Source organism: Propithecus coquereli, unplaced genomic scaffold, assembly GCF_000956105.1.
Source record: "Propithecus coquereli isolate 6110/MARCELLA unplaced genomic scaffold, Pcoq_1.0 Scaffold22, whole genome shotgun sequence".
Lineage (NCBI taxonomy): Eukaryota > Metazoa > Chordata > Mammalia > Primates > Indriidae > Propithecus > Propithecus coquereli.
In genome coordinates, this window is record NW_012147189.1 from 9429142 (window position 1) to 9447848 (window position 18707).

The following is an 18707-nucleotide window of genomic DNA, read 5'->3' on the forward strand; positions in this document are numbered from 1 at the left end:
TTTTAAGATTTGTGCTGAATTTAAGCAAGGCTAGTGAGCTCCAGGTAACGGGTGGGGTGGGGATTGAGCTTAAAGCACCCAGAGAGTAGCATAAACCTAGAGGAAATGTGCATATTTTGTCATTTTAGACCCAGAGGAAGGAAAAGTGATGGCCTTTCACATTTGAAAATTCTGCTTAGTAGCCTGGCATCACAGGCACTTGCCTAGGCTGTTTGGTGGAGACCATCCAATTCTGATTCCATGACTCCATTCCTCCATGCCAGCTTGAATATCTATAGAAATGTAGATCCAATTTCATTACTTTAACTTCTTTTGAACACTTATACACTATGCCAGAACACTTGAGACCTCATGTGGCAGTCAGTGCTTGCTGAAAGCAGCCAGGAAGCTAGAATAATAATGTCATGTTGCACATTTACATACTGACTTTCATTTCAGAAGAGTCTCGAGCACTTTATACTGTGAACACTTGGCCAGGACTGGCATCCCTCCACCTCAGAAACTGAGGGCAAAATGAATGACAGGTATGCCTGCATCCTCCAAGGGTAACAGCGTATACTGGGACCAAGGACATGAAGGCCAGTTTTGTAACTTGATCTTTAGTATAGATACCAGTTACTTAGAGCCTTCATTTTAAATTTAATTCCCATGGAAGAAATTGTCTACATTATTCATCTTTCTTATGCCAAAATGGATTGTCAAACAATGGAGTAGATGTGATGCTTATAGCTCAATAGCAGTATAGGGAACAATTAACTACTCTTAGGGGTTCCCTACTATTTTTAAAAGTCACCCTTAACTTGTTATGACAGACATGGGTATATCAATTTCTTCCTCTCTAGTATTAAAACAAGTTGTGTTAATTTTACCTGTGCAATTGTACACAGTAGAGTAAAATTAATTACCAGTGGCTTCTTCCAGTTCTTTTTATAACTACAGAGTCAGTCTGCACTAATAATCTGCATGGCCCTTAGATTCTCATCTCTCAAGCACCAGCTAAGTCCATTTATGTCTATGAAGCAAAGTGTTCTTTTATAAATATTTTTCTGCATACAGAATAAGTCAAGCTGGAGTTGAATGAAGCATGCTGGTTGTATGCTTCATTTGAACTTTTCCAGTTCAAAATTGGGTGAAAAATATTTTACAGTAACAATATATAAAATTCTTAGGTATAACCTTAAGAAATGTACAAAATATATATGAAAAAATGGTGGTTTTTCCCGCCAGTTGAATGTATAGGTTTAATGCAGTTTCAAGCAAATCCTAATGTTTGGAGTGGAAGAAATGGGGAAAATTTGATAGTGTTTCTAGAATTTGTTTGGAAGAATAGGAAACTACAGCCAAGAAATGTCCGCAAAAGAAATAATGAGAAGGCATTTAGTGTACTAGATATTTAAGTAATTAAAATCAGATATGGACATTGAAGGAGAGATTGGTATATGATAAGTTACCCTATATGAAGGAAATAAAGAAGTATTATGTTACTGGGCAATTGTGTTAACTATTAGGGGAAAATTTAGTCCTACCTTAAATAGACTCTTAAATCTACCTGAGATAACCCAAATTACCTCAATATCTACCTCAAACAGATATAGCCCTAAATACATTCTAGATTAATTTTTAGAAGGCTAAATGCTAAAAAATGAATTATAAGAAGACTATAATTTATTTACTGACCTTGGAATAGGAAAGAACTTTCTAAACATATAAGCAGTAAAAGAAATCACAAAGAAAAATAATTGCTAGTAACAGTTACATAAAATTAAAAACTTACGTCAAAAGTCATAGATTTAAAAGGCTAGGTAGAAAAAAATGTGCAACGAGTATGACATGATGGGATGGTATTTCTAATATATTCAATAAACATCTGAAAATTTTTTATTACAGCTTTGTTTATAAGAAAAATTATTAACATGTTGAATGGGATTAACTATAATACATACAATTGATAGACTTATTTAGAGAAAATATAACAAAAATGCTTATGAAACAGAAAATCAAAAAAGAATGTTAGAAGTAAATAATCCTAACTTATCTTTCAAATGGCTGTGTTGGGAAAAAAAGATGAAGGAAATATGCCAAAATATTCTAGTCATGGAAGTTTATCTTCTTCATACCTTCCTGTAATATTCAAATTCTTTGCAATTAATGTTTTACTTTTGTAATCAGAATATTTCCCTAATTTTTCTCCAGTATTAAAGGAATATGAGTAGAAGAAATAAATGAATTGGTACTTACTGTGCCTGGTTTTACTGTGGTTTATTTTTTTCTTAATCTATTTTTTGTACTTTTATAAGTTGTCTTATTTTTGGAAAGAAGTAGAATATACATAGACACTTATCAAGCACCACAAAGTGCTTTTCACATAATTCATTCAATCCTCACAACCATGCTACAATGTCATTATTTTTCTCCACCCTGCAGAAGAGGAAACTGAGGCTCAGAGAAAAGTGACAGAGCTTGGATTGGGACTATGCCTGGCCAACTCCAGAGTCTGTACTCTCCATGATATACTGTGTGACCTTCCTCTTCTATCCAGGAAGGTTTCAGTTCCTAGCCAGAATCTCCATGAGATAATCAAGAAGGGCAGGCACTCGCTTGCGTTGTGGACACCGTGATCTAGCCTTGGGGCTTATCATGCAGCTGTAATCTTCAGCAAGAAAATGAAATTCAGAAATATGATTCAAAAGCAGAAAGAAGAAATACGTATTAGAAACCACAAGAATTAATACCAGTAATGTGGTGCGCAAATATTAAATGTGGGACCTTTGTTAATAGGATGTCATTTGTGGCATCTGCAAAGATAATTTTTAGTAGATACTCTAAAATCTAAGTGCTGATGTGTGATTACTGGCTGAGATTTTTAAAAAATATGCTCACTCTTAATTTTCTTTGTTTCTCCTGCATAGCCCACCACCACTTCCTTACCCTGGGCAACCGAAAGACAAAGTAAGATGGTCTGTCTGTAATTGGCAAAGTTTTGAAAGCAAATGCTTGGAGATAAAATTTTTATTTTAAAATCTCTGTCATCAAAATCTATATTCCTCCACTGTGGTCTCCAACCAATGAAGTAATTATTCTTTATATACAGTATATGACCCAAAACTGCAATGGGTAATGGAATTGCTCTGTGTTGCATTCCAATATTTCATACTTTTTTCACTAATGTTCAATACTTTATTAGTAGAGAATAAATTGGTACATTTCTTTTATTGTCATTTTTGCTTTCCTTTATAAACCAGCTTGGTTGAAAGAAATATCATAGGGTAGTTAATCATCCAGAGGCTTGGTAGTGACACTGTTTTTTTTTTTTTTTTAAATGCATTATTAGGGTTTCTTTTGAAGATGTAAAAAAAAAAAATTACCCATAAAAAGCAGCTATAACTATAAATCTGAGAATGTGAGATTTATATCGCACAACTATTTCTAATGATTCTATACAAATTTTTAAAAGCTCTCTTATTAGATTTTAAATAGTCCACAAAACATCACTAACTGTAAAACTTGAATTACAGTGATTCTTTAATATATGCCTATTTTACTATCACCTATCACAATAGAAAGTTAGCTAGATTCTTCCAGAGAAGTAGCTACTTCTTAACTTTGAGGTGTTTAGGAAAAATCAAAGGACCTAAAAACAATCAGTAGGTATACCTTACATATTTGGAGAATCCTGTTCATTGACTTTCAAAGTTAAATGACAGATACCCCTCTTCCTTAATGCCGTTTTGAATGGGACAAGAAGCCACAGTGATAGGTATCAGGTGGTATGTATTCTGAGCCTAGTCCCTCGTGCTGGGCTGTATCCTAACTCAGATATAAATGCATTATTGCATTAATGCATTTAGTGGTCATTGTGAACCCTGTTAACATAGAACATGAATCTGTCAAACACCCGTGCTATGTTAATCAAAGTTAGCAGGTATGTGGAATATGTTTGCTACAAATACTATAAAATTAATGTTATTTCACTTTCTAGGGTGAGAACATCTTAATAGTGAAAGGGGGCAGCTATTAAATCTTAGGATAACAAACATAAAATGGAACTGTGCCAGCAAACACATATGGGCATATGGCCACCTTATTATCTCATGGAAGAACTATTCAGATTTGAGATACCTTCTACCCTGAAGAGCTAATCTTGATCATAATATTATTTCTTTTTTAAAGTCTTACTTTTTTTGTTTTTTTTAAGAAAGAGTCTCACTGTCACCCCAGGTAGAGTGCAGTGGTGTCATCTTAGCTCAGTGCAACCTCAAACTCCTGGGCTCAAGTGATCCTCCTGCCTCAGCCTCCGAGTAGCTGGGACTACAGGCAGGCAACCATGACACCCAGCTAATTTTTCTATTTTTAGTAGAGATGGGTCTCAAACTCCTGAGTTCAAGCAATCCTCCCACCGTGCCAGGAGTACAGGTGTACATGAGCCACTGTGCCTGGCCTTAAAGTCTTGCTTATGTAACCTCTGGCAAAAAGTGAGTGATAAGGTTGATATTTGCTATGAGATATAATTATTATAGTTTACTATTGACTGCAGCTCTTCTGTAGACAAGTATAGATAGATTCAACTTAGCATGAAGTCTACAATATGTTTATGTTTTCTTGTGTATTTTCAATGCTAAAGATGGTTTTGGTGCACTACTTTCTCTAGTTCATTCAGTAAAATGCCTGCAAAACAGACTTCCTCTCAGATCTATGCTTCTAACCTATGGAAAATACATTAGATAGGAAGTATAGCATGGATAAAGGCACAAAAATATATGATCAAATGTTTTCTCTGTGCAAATATTCCTTCTTTTTCAGATACAAAAGACAATGATTCAGCCCAAACTCCAGAATACTGAAATTCTCAGAGAGCAGCTTGGCAACTCACAGTCTCTTGGCTACTGAATCTTATCACAGTGTCTTACTCAGTTCCTATTATATCAAATCTTATCCAGTTTACTTGTTGCCTTGGCTCTTTTCCCAATTTTAGCCTTGAAAAATAGGAACCCACTATTGAGACACTGAAGGATTCTGAAAGAGATATTTAAGGTTAAGAGGATGGACACCATTTAACAAGATAGTATATTTTTCTCTTAAAAAATAAAACAGTTCTCGGCCGGGCGCGGTGGCTCACGCCTGTAATCCTAGCACTCTGGGAGGTCGAGGCGGGTGGATCGCTCAAGGTCAGGAGTTCAAGACCAGCCTGAGCAAGAGCGAGACCCTGTCTCTACTAAAAAATAGAAAGAAATGATCTGGACAACTAAAAATATATATATAGAAAAAAAATTAGCCGGGCATGGTGGCGCATGCCTGTAGTCCCAGCTACTCAGGAGGCTGAGGCAGAAGGATCACTTGAGCCCAGGAGTTTGAGGTTGCTGTGAGCTAGGCTGACGCCACGGCACTCACTATAGCCCGGGCAACAAAGCGAGACTCTGTCTCAAAAAAATAAATAAAAAAAATAAAACAGTTCTCAAAAACATCTACACTTCGGAGTTATATGGAAAACTACAATAATACATGTAAAGCTCCTAAGTACAGTGCTTGGGACCAATAAACTGGCTATCATTAAATAATAAAATTAATGGATACAATTTTTTAATAAAAATAATTCAAATTTTCATCAATCTTTGCTTAAATTAAGAAAAAAATTTGAAATTTTAGAGGGAATTCTCAACTATATGAAACTTTTTGCACATGTTTGTTTTGTCCCAGATACTTATTGTTAATTTGTCGGGTTCCATTTAAAAAAAGAATGACAGAGTCTCTATAATGTTACATTAAGATCTTTTTTCCCGCTCTTTCCTGCTGATTTGGCACAGGTTTTTTTTTTGTTTTTTTGAGACAGAGTTTCACTCTGTTGCCCAGGCTAGAGTGCCATGGCGTCAGCCTAGCTCACAGCAACCTCAAACTCCTGGGCTCAAGCAATCCTCCTGCCTCAGCCTCCCAAGTAGGTGGGACTACAGGCATGCGCCACCATGCCCGACTAATTTTTTCTATATATATTTTTAGTTGTCCAGCTAATTTCTTTCTATTTATAGTGGAGACAGGGTCTCTCTCTTGTTCAGGCCAGTCTCGAACTCGTGAGCTCAAATGATCAGCCTTCTTCACCTCCCACAGTGCTAGGATTACAGGTGTGAGCCACCACGCCCGGCCATAGGTTTTTTTGTTTTGTTTTGTTCTTTTGCAGAATGAGCATTTACCTGGTCTAAATTTTTTGCTTCCTCTGTTGCAAGGTAGCCTTATGCTTTTCAGTGCTCACTTTATGCAATGTAATTTGTAATAGCATTTAGTTGTGTTTTGCCCTGTTGGCTTAATGTTATACATTTGTGTGTAACTTTAAAGGTGATTGTAAAGGAAAAATAATTGAGAGAAATGTCCCTTGGGCTTGACAGCATAAACGATGGACATTTCTAAATAGCAGCTGGCAGGCACTCCAAGAGTTACAATGAAAGCCAGGGAGAAAAGAAAAAGAAAGGGAGGTAAGAGAAAGAAAGAGGAAAGGAGAAAAAGGATAAGAAAAAAATGATAGTGGAAGAGACAGAAGGGAGAGAAAAAGGAGAAGGGGAAGAGGAAAGCTTAGAGAAGAGACAGCCCAGTGGATGGAACGAGACCTAGAGAGGTTGTGGTGACTATGGAGAAGGGAAGGAAAATGTCTCGGATGAGAAACACAGATGACATAAAGCCAAGACAGAAGCAAAGCTTGCTAACTGTGTTAACTTCTAATTCAACAAAAATTATTAGTAGTATTAATATTTGTAAAAGGCTATACATAATTTTTTTCCCATTAAATATAAATCTTATAGAAAGTACCCAGGGATATAGATGGACTTGTCAGGAAGAAGAGTTCCCTAGAGCCAGATTTCTTGTTGCTCAGACTCTAGTCCTAATGACTTAAGAAAATCCCTGACTGTCCTACAAATGCAGCCAGCCCACCATATAATAAGTTCCTCATCCATTGATTCAACCAATGGGCAGTTATGTCAGGGACTTGAGCATCCCTGGATTGTGGTATATATCAATATCAGTATCAAAACCTTTGACTTAAGCACCTTGTCAGCAGGCAGGAGAGAAGGGGCTTATACATTATCCATCTCAAGCTTTTGTCCCTGGAGATGTTCTGCCTTTAGATGGACTCCAAGAAAAAGGGTCAAAGAGGCCTACATCCTGGCTAACACTGATAGAAGCCACAGCAGTAGCTGTGAGGCTGGGCTCCCAAGTAATCAGAGAAGAAATAAGACAGGCCACTTTCACCTGGGACGGTAGGAGTGTTGAGATAAGAATTTGTATGCCTCATGTGGTTTTCTCTAAAGTCAAAATGAACAGACTGTGGAAAGGTTTTGAAAATGTAAAAGCACACTCAGGATTACAGGTCAAATGCCTGTCTTTAGACCTCATTTGAGAAAAAAAAAATCGTTAAATAAGGTACATCCTAAAATCTCTTCTGGTTAGATCTTATTTTACAGATAAGACAAAGATAAGACAACAAGGGCTGTAGAATTGCACCTTCCCCTCAGAGTTGTTTGAAAGCTGATTTGAGAACATTGCTGGTGGGTGGAATTTCTCCTACCCCTTCCATGGGTTCAGTCAGTAGTTAAAGCTCAGGAGAGAATACCTAACAGAAACACCAAGCTTGCTTCTGAATCCAAATAGCAAATGCTGGGCTAGGCTTTCTTTATCCCAACTTCTAATGAAAAAGTTGTGTTTGTTTTTAAAATATTTTTTAAAATTGTTTATTATTTTCAAATGTGTGCTTAAATACGGTTGGAGTTCAAATGCAGAAGGCATCTGAGAGTTTAGAGGAAGCTGTGGGTGCTCTGTAATTCTAGGTGACCATGTTTAGAAGATGACTAGATTTCTGAATAACTGGCTCTGTTGCTAAGTGTGGTTCAAATGCTACCTCCATCATTTCCTCAGTTATGTGATTTTGAGCAATTTATTTAACTTATTCATTTGTAAAATGGCAATAATAATGGAACCTACCTTTGTGATGATTATAAAATTAAGTTTTTAAAAAAATTAAGTTAGTTTAACCCATTTAAAACATTTATCACAAATGTCTGGAACATAGGAAATACTCAGTAAATATTAGTCATTAATATTAACAATTTTGAAGAGACTGAAAAAATACTTTAAAACTTTTAAATGTTAAAATTTCCCCCTTATTTATGTATCAGAAATATTTTATATCTGTATAAACTTCTTTGTCATATGTATCATCTCATATGATCTTTACAACAGCCCCACAAAGGTGATGGCTATTGTTCTCATTCCCTACTTGGAATGGGAAACTGAAGATCAGTTGCCTAAAGTTCTCAAACTTCTACCTCAACCCATGCCCACTTTCCTCTGGTGCCCCCAGCTGTGTTTGTTCTCATCTGAGACATGGGATTTGAAAAATGGCATCTGAGCACAAAGTTCATCTGTTTTCAGTATTCCCCACGCACTGGAAGTTGTATGTCCCCTACAGGGCGCTGGTCATACTCATGTAAGATGCATACATTTTATCATGTGATTTTATCTGTCCATGCTTATGCAAGTAAAACTTCCCTTTAGAATTTGTGATTTGTTCTTCAACAAGCCTCATGGCTGAATCAGGGCCAGAATTATTTGAACAATACATGTTCTATTGCCAGTCTAATTGCTAGTGCAGTTTTTAATCAAATAAAGATTCCTTTTATTATGATTACGTCTTTTGTAAAAGTTACAAAAAAATATATACGCAAGGTATAGGGCCCTCAAAGATTTTTTTCTTGAATAGGTTTATTATGAAAATAATCATTTATCTTTTATAGGACTTTATGGTTTATAACACATTTTCAATTTACCTTCCCACTTGAGAAGGCAGAGGCAGGTGATTCCATTTTACAGCTGAAGAAAATGAGGCTTGGAGAAGCTAAGATCTCATTACTAGTTAAAAAGAGTTCCTGAGGTGGAGGTGGGGTGGCTCATCCCTATATTCCCAGCACTTTGGGAGGCTGAGGCAGGAGGATTGCTTGAGCCCAAGTTTGAGACCAGCTTGAGCAACATAGCAAGACCCTATCTCTACAAAAAGAAAGAAAGAAAGAAAAAGACAGAGACAAAGAGAGACAGAGAGAAAGAAAGAAACTTCCTGGGACTATAACCCATGTCTCATGATTAAAATGGGGCTTCTTTCAGTCACTGTCAAAATGTTGTCAAGTCACATATGGTATTTTTTCACTACAATGTTCTAGATATTTAAGCTTAGCTCTTCCCAAAAACTAACCTTGAGTTATAATCAAATTGTATGAGAAAAGAATATTAGAATTATAAAAACAATGCTCCTTGTGACATCTCCAAAACCAAACAAGGATTACTTTGTGAAATCCAGAGGCTATTTTGCTTTACAAATATTTTACAAGACAAACTTGTACCTTTCTAAAAAAGCACATCTGTTGTAAATTACACCCTTACAGAAAGAGCGAGAATCACCATCCCTTTTCCCCATCTGAGCTTAAAAGAGATTTGTTGACATATTCTAAGGCCGGCATAGACAAAACAGCACAGGAAAGAGGAGGCGGTCAGCAGGACCTGGGTTCAGCTTTGCTTAAACTAATTCCACATGCCCCATGACCATTAGCTGTTTTTTATTTCCTGCTCTAAAGATCTGTAGTGAAAATAATCTGGGGTAGGGAAAAGCTGCACTTATTTTTTTTTTTCCCCCAACAAGATGTGTTAGCAAATAGAACATATGAGCCACCTTCAGCAAACCAAAGTCTTTAATAATCCATTTTTCTAACACTACTGGTATTTCCTTTCCAAACAAAGATAGACTGTGACTGGAATCAATTTCATCATTTGTATGGTTACAATTGCCAAGTTTCTGGAAATAATCGCCATTTAAATACTGGATAATATTTTTTACATGAAGCCAACAACAGTTTTATTGCTATTTAATTTCCATGATTTGTTTGTTTGCTGTGAGTTTTCAGTATCTGAGAGCATGATGTTTGGGGGTAGGGAAAGTCTTAAGAACAAATCAGGAAAGAAGCAATGTCAAAGTCCTGTTAATGGCCTGACTGAATCCACGGACCAAGAGAAATTAGCATTAGAAAAAAATGATTTGCTCCACCATTTTGGGCTTTTCTCCTTCAATTTCCCTATAAACTACATAATAATATCACCAACCATTTTCAGACCTTGGCATAAAGTGGGAAATCAAGAACAGGACTGAGAATTCAATTGTCCTTAAGATAATAGGGTTCTTCAATGAAATTCAACAAAACATAAGTGATGCTGGTACAAATAAAGGGCCTGGCAAATTTGGGGGGAACTAGGCCATCCTTCTCTATTGATGCCATATGGAGCACATACCTGAATAACAACTTAGAGCTCTCTGGGAAGCTGCTGATATATGGGGTAGACCTATTCCCTAAACCCCTTCCTTACTGCAGAGTAAATCACCAAAATAGGCTCATTCTGAGGTCAACCTGGAAGAAAACTCCAAAGGCCCACTTTATTTAGCGTATGGCAACATTGTTGTTTACTTAGTTGTGTGGCTCATGATCTGTCTTTCAATTTATTTGGGGGGTCAAAGGGGTCAGAAAGGGCAAGAAGATGGGGATTGATTTTAAAAAGTCTTGAATTCTTACACTGGGAATGGCTATAGGATAAAATAAGTGCTTTAGAAATGGTAGTTTATGGGTTTGCATTTAAAAGTTCTACATTTAAATAGAAGTAGAATGGGCATTGATCCAGTCTGTGATCCTCCATCCTGGGCTTGTCCTAATCAGGCAGAGGGTTTTGTGGGCTTGAATCCTATAGCACATGTTACAAGCCTATAATCTTACATAACTTACTTAACCTCTCAGACACTCAAGTTTCCTCATCAGTAAGACAGAGATAATATCTACCTGGTAGTGTCGATGTGGGAACAGAATGAAATCATGTGGAAAGCAACTGGCACATTAGCAGATGTTATATAAATATTAGTTTCCTTCTTCCCAACTCATTGTCTTTCTTCCCAAAGGGTAATATTTTCCTTTTTCTGCCTAATTTCTCTCTTTCTCTTATTTTTCACCCCCACCCCAGAGTTTATATTTAGAAGCCTGCTTATCATCCCCTTCCTTCATATCACCTTTTCATTTGCACACTATTTTGTTTACCCAAATCTCAGTCCATTTCTTTTATTCATTTATTCAATAAATATTCACTGAACACCAACTACATATCATACACTAATCCAGGCTGAGGATACTAAGCAAGACAGCACCAAACAAACACATAAATAAATAAGAAAAGTAGCAGAAAGTGAGAGTACAATGAGGAGACTTGAAGTGGGTGTATGTGCTGGAGAGTGACTCAGTGGTCAGTGAGGGCTGCTCTGAGGATGAGCTTAACAGAAGTTGAGAACTGTTTGGTCAGGAAAACAAAAACCACTCTAGGTATTTCAAACAAAGGGAATTTAATACAGGGAAGTAGCTACACAGATGATGGAAAATTGAGAATCGAGTGTGGTAGACATTAGCAATATAGGAAGCCACTACTGGGGGAGGTGATATACTGGCCCAGATGCTAGACCACATGGACCAACAGTGTGGCAGGAGCCAGCACCATGGAGGCGGCACATGGCAGTACAATATTTGGAATCAGGGAGGGGTCTGTCAAGGAGCTGAACCACAGAGGAGACCCAGCCCTCTAGACCCTGCTAGAAAATGCCCCCAGGACAAGGGAGGTGGAGGGAGAAAAAGAGAAGAGGGAGAATTGTCCCATTTTTGCTTCTTCCCTCCTCCCAGTCTTCTAGTATCTCCCAATGGCCAAATCCCCTAGAAGAATGTGGTTTGCAGGATGGGGATCAACCCAGAAGTAAACAAGCAATAACCAGCACAAGATGAGAATGAGACTAAGGAATTAACCAGGAGAACATCAGGGGAAGCAGTATGGGCCACGCAAAACGTGCCAAGGCACAGGAAACTAAGGATGCCTGAGCATGGCAGCAGGTGAAGGGGAGAGTGGCACAGAGAAGCAGGCAGTGCCACAGAGGGGGACGTGTAAGCCAGAATCGGGAGTCGGGATTTTATTCTAAGTGTGATGGGAAGCCACTGGAGTGTTTCAGCCAGAGGAAGAACACAATCTAATGTACACTTTTAACAAACCACTTAGGCAAAATGTATTGTAAAGGAAAAACAAGGTGGTTAGGAGGCTATTGTAGTAGTCCATGAAAGGAAGGTAGCTTCCTTTCCAGAAGGGTGGACATATTCAGGATGTTTTGAAGGTAAAATTGCCATAGACATATTACTACTAGATTGGATCTGGAAGGTGAGAAAAAGAGAAACCAAGGAATTGCCTACATTTTTGGCATAAGCAACTGGGTAAATGAGGCTGATTTTCTTGAGGTAGGGAAGAGTGGAGGAGGAGTGAGCTGGGGAAAGGGCAGATGAAGAACTGTGTTTGGGCCATGAACAAGGGCAACGTGAATTTTGGATATCCAGGAGGCGATGAGTCAGGGCAGGAGATACGGGCTTGGAAGTCCTAGGCATTTAGATGGCCCTTAACATCGTGGGAATAAGAGGAGTCACCCAGGGAAGGAATATGGACAGAGGGGGCCTGAACAGAGCCCTGAGACACCCCCAAAACTTAGCTATTGAGCAAATGGAGAGGAGCCAGCAAAAGAGACCGAAAAAAACTGAGGTAGGAGAAAAATTCAGAATAGGCATCATGAAAGTCAAAAAAAAGAATTTCAAGGAGGAGGGGTGACCTCTCTGAAACTCTGCCGAGGAGTCAAGAAGGACAGCAGAAAAGTACCAATAGACTTGGCAAATGGAGTTTATTATGATCTTGACAAGAGCAATTTCAGTTCAGTGGTGGGGATGGAAGCCTTGGACAGTCTGAGCAGAGAATATGAGTGAAAAGTGGACACACTCACTGTAGACACCTCTCAACAAGTTTGGCTGTGACAGGTTGCTAAAACATGGGGAATGTGCAAGAGAGTATGTGTGGGGGTCAAGAGAAACGATTTTTTTTAAAGATAAATACTAGAGCCTTACAACTCCAATTGTGATCTGCATCTTAACAAGATCTCCAGGTGATTTGTATGCAGGATGAAATTTCCGAAGGGCTATACCGAGCCTATTTACTTGCTCTTGGGATGATCTAGCATAGAGGACAAAGGATGTCACAGAAAATGGGGACTAACTGCAGGCACATGTTTGGGAAGGGATGGGATAGAGCCCAAGAAGAGGAGAGCAACAGGGATACCCCTTCTCCAGGAACCAGAGGGAAGGGAAGAGAATGGTGCAGATGAAGTAGGTCTTAGCTTTGGCAATAGAAGGATGTGAAGATGGGCTGGGCATGGTGGCTCATGCCTGTAACTCCAGCACTTGGGGAGGCCGAGGCAGGAGGATCGCTTGAAGCCAGGAGTTGGAGACCAGCCTGGGCAACATAATGACACCCTATCTCTACAAAAAATAAAGAAAGACGTAAAGACATGAGAGTTTGCAATTGCTTCTGTTTTTCTCAGTGATGCAGGAGGCAAAATCATTAGCCAAGAGTGAGCAGGAGCAGGCTGGTGGAGGAGGCTGGTGGAGGTAGCAGCAGGTGTGACACTGTCTTTTCCTTCCCAGGGCTGGTCACAAGCTGATGTGTACCAGTACTGCACTGCCCCATTTTATACTGATTTTGCATTTCAGTCTCTCACTGCCTTATTTTACCCATCTTGCCTATTCAGTCTTTTATTTATCCCCCCTTTATAAAGTTTCAAAGGATGTCACATACCTTACTGTTAAAATGTCTAAAGCACTGTTGTGTTCAATAGCCTATGTGCAGAGAAAAGATCCTTCTTTTGGATAAAGACTCCCACCTCCCTGGGCCTGCCCCAGCAGAACTGAGGCGATGTAGACTGCAATGGAACCAAAACCCAGCAGTCATCATGTAAGAACAAGAAAACCTGGCTCTGTTTCTTTTCTTTCTCACAAATTCCTGTTTTTTATTTCTGGCTCTTATGATTTCTAAAGTAGACCAAAGACAGCTCTTGGCTAAGTAACTGGATAAACAATCTAGAACTTGACCAAGTCACAGGTAATTTAAGTTTGTTTTATTATGCTTTCACGATGGTAGAAAATCAGCCTCTAAAGTAAGTGAACAGCCCCCTTAGATTTATATTGTCTACCTGGGAATGTATCCACCGCTGCCGTAAAGGATCTTTGTTGACTTCTGGAACTATTATCATCCAACTGATTATTTTAAAGGGGGAAAAGAGGTTACTGTTGTCCCACCACAAGCTGCTCTAGGTTTAGTCAAGTGCATTATCCTTGCCCTGGCTCTTCAGATAGATGTCCCTCAAGTCTATGTGCTGAGTGGACCTTTTTATGCCAGTCTTGTTTGTGCCGGAGATTCCAGCATCAAATAAGGAGGAATTGTTTTCAATGGAGGCTAGAAAGAGTTGGTGGCAAAGGCGGCGATGCAGAGACAAGTTTTAAGGCCATGCCTGGTAGGAGGAGCAGCCCACTGGGCATCTCATGAAAGGCCCCCACAGCTCTCCGTAACTTGCACTCCGCTCACTCTGCGGCACCCGTTCTTCCCCACTAACCCTCCACTCCCAGATATTTCAGAAGGGAATTCCAGATAGGTACTTGTCACCATTTGGGAACCTCTATAATAAAATCACAAATACGCTGAGTTCTGGGTCATAGTCAATGTTAGCAAACTCCAGCCGAAGAATCACACACACGCACACACACACACACACACACACACACACACACACCCCACAAACAAACTGCAGGAGAACTTGATCAATATAAAATCAAATACCTGTGTATAAATGTAAGAAGAAAACCTCCACTAGGACGGAATTGGGAAATATTAATAGTACCACTGCAAGAGGAGGTGATCTTACTTTCAGTTCTTTTCTTTGAGTATGCATTCCAGGAGGACAAAGAAAAATATTTTTGGTATAGTTTCTTGTAGAGCTTAATAAATCACTGCATACTTAGAGGAATTTAGGATTGTTCTGAGTCTAATATGGCAAATTAATCCTGAACCTGTAAGGTGTTTAGCCCCACTGTCTGGTATATAGTGAGTCCTCAAAAATGTTATTACCATTATTATTTTTGTTACTATAATTATCATTGCGTGCTGGAAGATAGATTACAATAAATATTGACTTTTCCTACCTGATTTTTGATGTTTCTATGATGTCAGATATACACAAATGTTTAAATGCCTCTGTTTATGAATGCTCCCTGATTGTAAGCATGAAAGTTACAACAATCTGCTCTTCCTCAAACACACTGTGCAGAGTTGATAGAAATTATTTTGAACCTTCTGGTTTGTGTGACTTTTTGGCACATCTACCAGTATTATGAATTAGATGATTTATCTGAGCCAAACTGCTGCTATGCAGAAATACAAATAGAAGTATCATTCTCCAGACAGACAGATAGCTGGGGGAAACAAAGACAACAGTATAAATTAACACTAAAAAATTTTATTATTCACCTTATTAATCCAAATGTCAAAATTCTCCTTCCAATTTTTGCATTCTTGTTTTCCTATTTCTGAGAATCATTTAAGTACTTTTATTTAGTAAATTTTAGTAACTTACCAGAAATCATGGGCAATATTCAATTAAAAATGTAAAATCAGCGATGCCAGCTAGCATCACTCCTGTTAAGGTCATTTTGTGGAAGAGCCACCTAGTGGCCAATGTCCTGTGAGTTTCATCGGCACCGGGGAGAAGTCAGTTCTCAGTGACTACACTTAAGAAACACGGTTTTAAGAAATATTAAAATACAGTATTATTATTACTACATTCCAGAAAGTATTCGTTGACAGGTAGTATTCTTTAACATTGTAAATTGCTATGATTTTATTCTGCCAGGATAAAATGCTCATCTATCCAAAGGTTTGTGTATTTCTTCTTACTGCCCTATTTAAGAAATTTAATCGGCTTTTTAGTTGCTTAAAAAATTAGTCAAATTATCGAGGTATGGTGCTATAGACCAAATGTTTATGTCCTCCCTTCCCCCCATTCATACATTGAAATCTAATCTCCAGTGTGATGATATTTGGATGTGGGGCCTTTGGGAGGCGATTAGGTCACCAGGGTAGTGCCCTCGTGAATGGGATTCGTGCCCTTATAAAAGAGACTCCAGAGAGCTCTTCTGCCCCATTCTGCACTGTGAGGACACAGCTGAAAGGCAGCCATCTACGGACTAGGAACAGCCCTCACAGGACACCAAACCTGCCGAAGCCTTGATCTTGGACTTCCCAGCCTCCAGAACTGTGGAAAATCAATTTCTGTTGTTTGTAATATTAATATATGCCACCAAATCTACGGTATTCTATTATAACAGCCCAAATAGACTAAGACACTTAAAAAAATTAGTCAACTCATTTGGGTATGGTTTACAAAATTGCTTTTATATATTAACATTTTATACCTATAATGTTTAAAGTTCAATTTTGCATAATTATAGAGTAATTTTATTCCAAATATGGCACATTTTATCATTCTCATCTACTTTATTATTTAAGTAAGCTAATTGTGTTAAGAGAGCGGTAAAAATTATTTGGAACACACTTTCGAAAATGATTTTGTGAAATTAGTATTTCAAGATACTGAAGTCAGAGAGCAAGGAGGCACAAAGAATTTTTCATTAAAAGTCCTGCTTTATCTTATTTGCAGGAATTATGAGAGTGATGAGGAATTTCTCAGGGCTAGAAGGTAGACATCAAAAGGTTTGTGGCTTTAGGCAAACATCCAAAACCCATACTAATGTAATAAGTTCTGTAGTGTCCTCAGGCACAGCAATACAATCAATAGAGGATTTCCATCTTCTTTCCTTAGAACAGAATTCTAGAGGTCGCAAGGGGGGGGCTGTGTATATTTTGTATCCGTGCAGTGTAGCACTAATCACTGGGTCTTAGGACGGTCGCAGATCCCCAGGCAATACTTCTTTCCCATATCGGTGAAATGGGATGATCCAGACCATAAAGGAACATTGGTAGAATGAAATCAAATGTTAGATTAGAAAATAAGCCTTTTCCCCATTTTTAAACCAACTTTTATTTCTTCATTCACACCCAGGACTCAGCGATGAATACGGGAGAAGCAGAAAGGTGACAGAGGCATCCTGAGAGCCTTCTGTAGGCCAGGCACTGGGCTAAGTAAGCCCTTCACCGGCATTAGAAATGTACTCTGTAAGCAACCCTGCAAAGACTGTACTATTAACCTCATTTTGCAGATGGAGGAATATAATCTTAGAAAGGTCACGGAGTGTCTAAGTGGCTGAGTGAGGACCAGAACTCAGATCTGTCTGTAGCCAAAAACTTGGAAACAATAAATAATCAGGTCTAATGTTACAGAAAAGATCAATGTTTATATAACTCTGTTCAATTAAATAATTCCAATCCTGATTCTGTGATCCCTTACAAGTATAGAGCGATATTGTAATTAACATTCAAATTATCCCCTCGTGGACCTCCAATACTCACTAAACGTACCAGCTGCCACTTACATACCACCACCGTCCTTTCCAGAATTTCTGAGAGTGCTGTTGATCAAATGCAAACACTCACCAGTACTCATTAAAATAGATGTTCCTTCCTCTATAGACAGTCATGGCATGAAAAATATGATTTTGTTTTTTAGGATGCAGTCTTATAACACTTACTGTTTTTTTCCAATCATAAAATAGTACCTTTATTGTAGAAAACTTGGAAAATAAAAAAAAACTTGGAAGAAAGCAAAAATTTCTGGTAAAACATGTTAACATTTTAGGATATATCCTTTTAGTTTCTTTTCTATTTTTTAATCTTTCTGTAATTAATCATGTTTTTACTATGTGCTAAGCACTGTATCAGATGCTGTGGATTCAATGAATAAGTCAGGCTTGATCTGGAATTCCTAATATTGAACATATAAATCCACTGCATTTCACAAAGGAAATGTGTAATGTGCACACATACGCACATATTTCTTGCTTTTAATTTCCAAATGATGAATTTTTCTTTTTTTTCTTTTTTTTTTCCTTTCTTTTTTTTTTTTTTTTTTTTTTTTTTAGAGATGAGGTCTCACTATGTTGCCCAGACTGGTCTCGAACTCCTGGCCTCAAGTGATCCTCCCACCTCGGCCTCCCAAAGTGCTAAGATTACAGGTGTAAGCCACTGTGCCTAGCCTTAAATGCTGGATATTTTATTTTGCTCTCTATTTGATCATTATAAATAATAATGCAAAGAACAGCTCTGTACATAAGTTTTTGGCACATTTTTGGTAGTAGCCTCAAGCCAAAGTTCTAGAACTTGAAATGTAAGATTAAAGGATACAGATGTTTTTTAAAGTTTTCAAAATTAAAAAAATAAGGTTTTAAAAAATAGATAACACATGTTCAAATTGGAATGAAAAAGCCTCCCTTTTACTCTTCAACTCCCAGCCAATTTGTTCCCCTCCTTAAATGTAACCAATCTCATCAATTTTTTTATGTATTCTTCCCGAGATTATCCTATGCATAGTCAAGCAAATACAGATGTGCATGAGTCTATGTTATTTCCTTTTTCCCTTTTCTTAAGGCACAATCAGTAGCATATTATAAATATTGCCATGCCCCTTTTCCCAGCTTAACTATGTATCTTGGAGACTGTTCCATATCAATGTTAAAAAAGCTTCTCATTCTTATTGCTGCATAATGGTCCATAATATTGATGTACTATAATTTATCTTATTTTTTAATTTCATTTTTCTTTATTTTTCATTTTGGGTTATAATT

The 18707-nt window shown here is 37.9% G+C and overlaps 1 protein-coding gene across 4 annotated transcripts in view; it reads right to left on the minus strand.

Moving 5' to 3' along the window:
- MCTP1 (multiple C2 domains, transmembrane 1) overlaps positions 1–18707 on the minus strand; it is a 593076-nt gene that overhangs the window by 10589 nt on the left and 563780 nt on the right. The window lies entirely within an intron of this gene.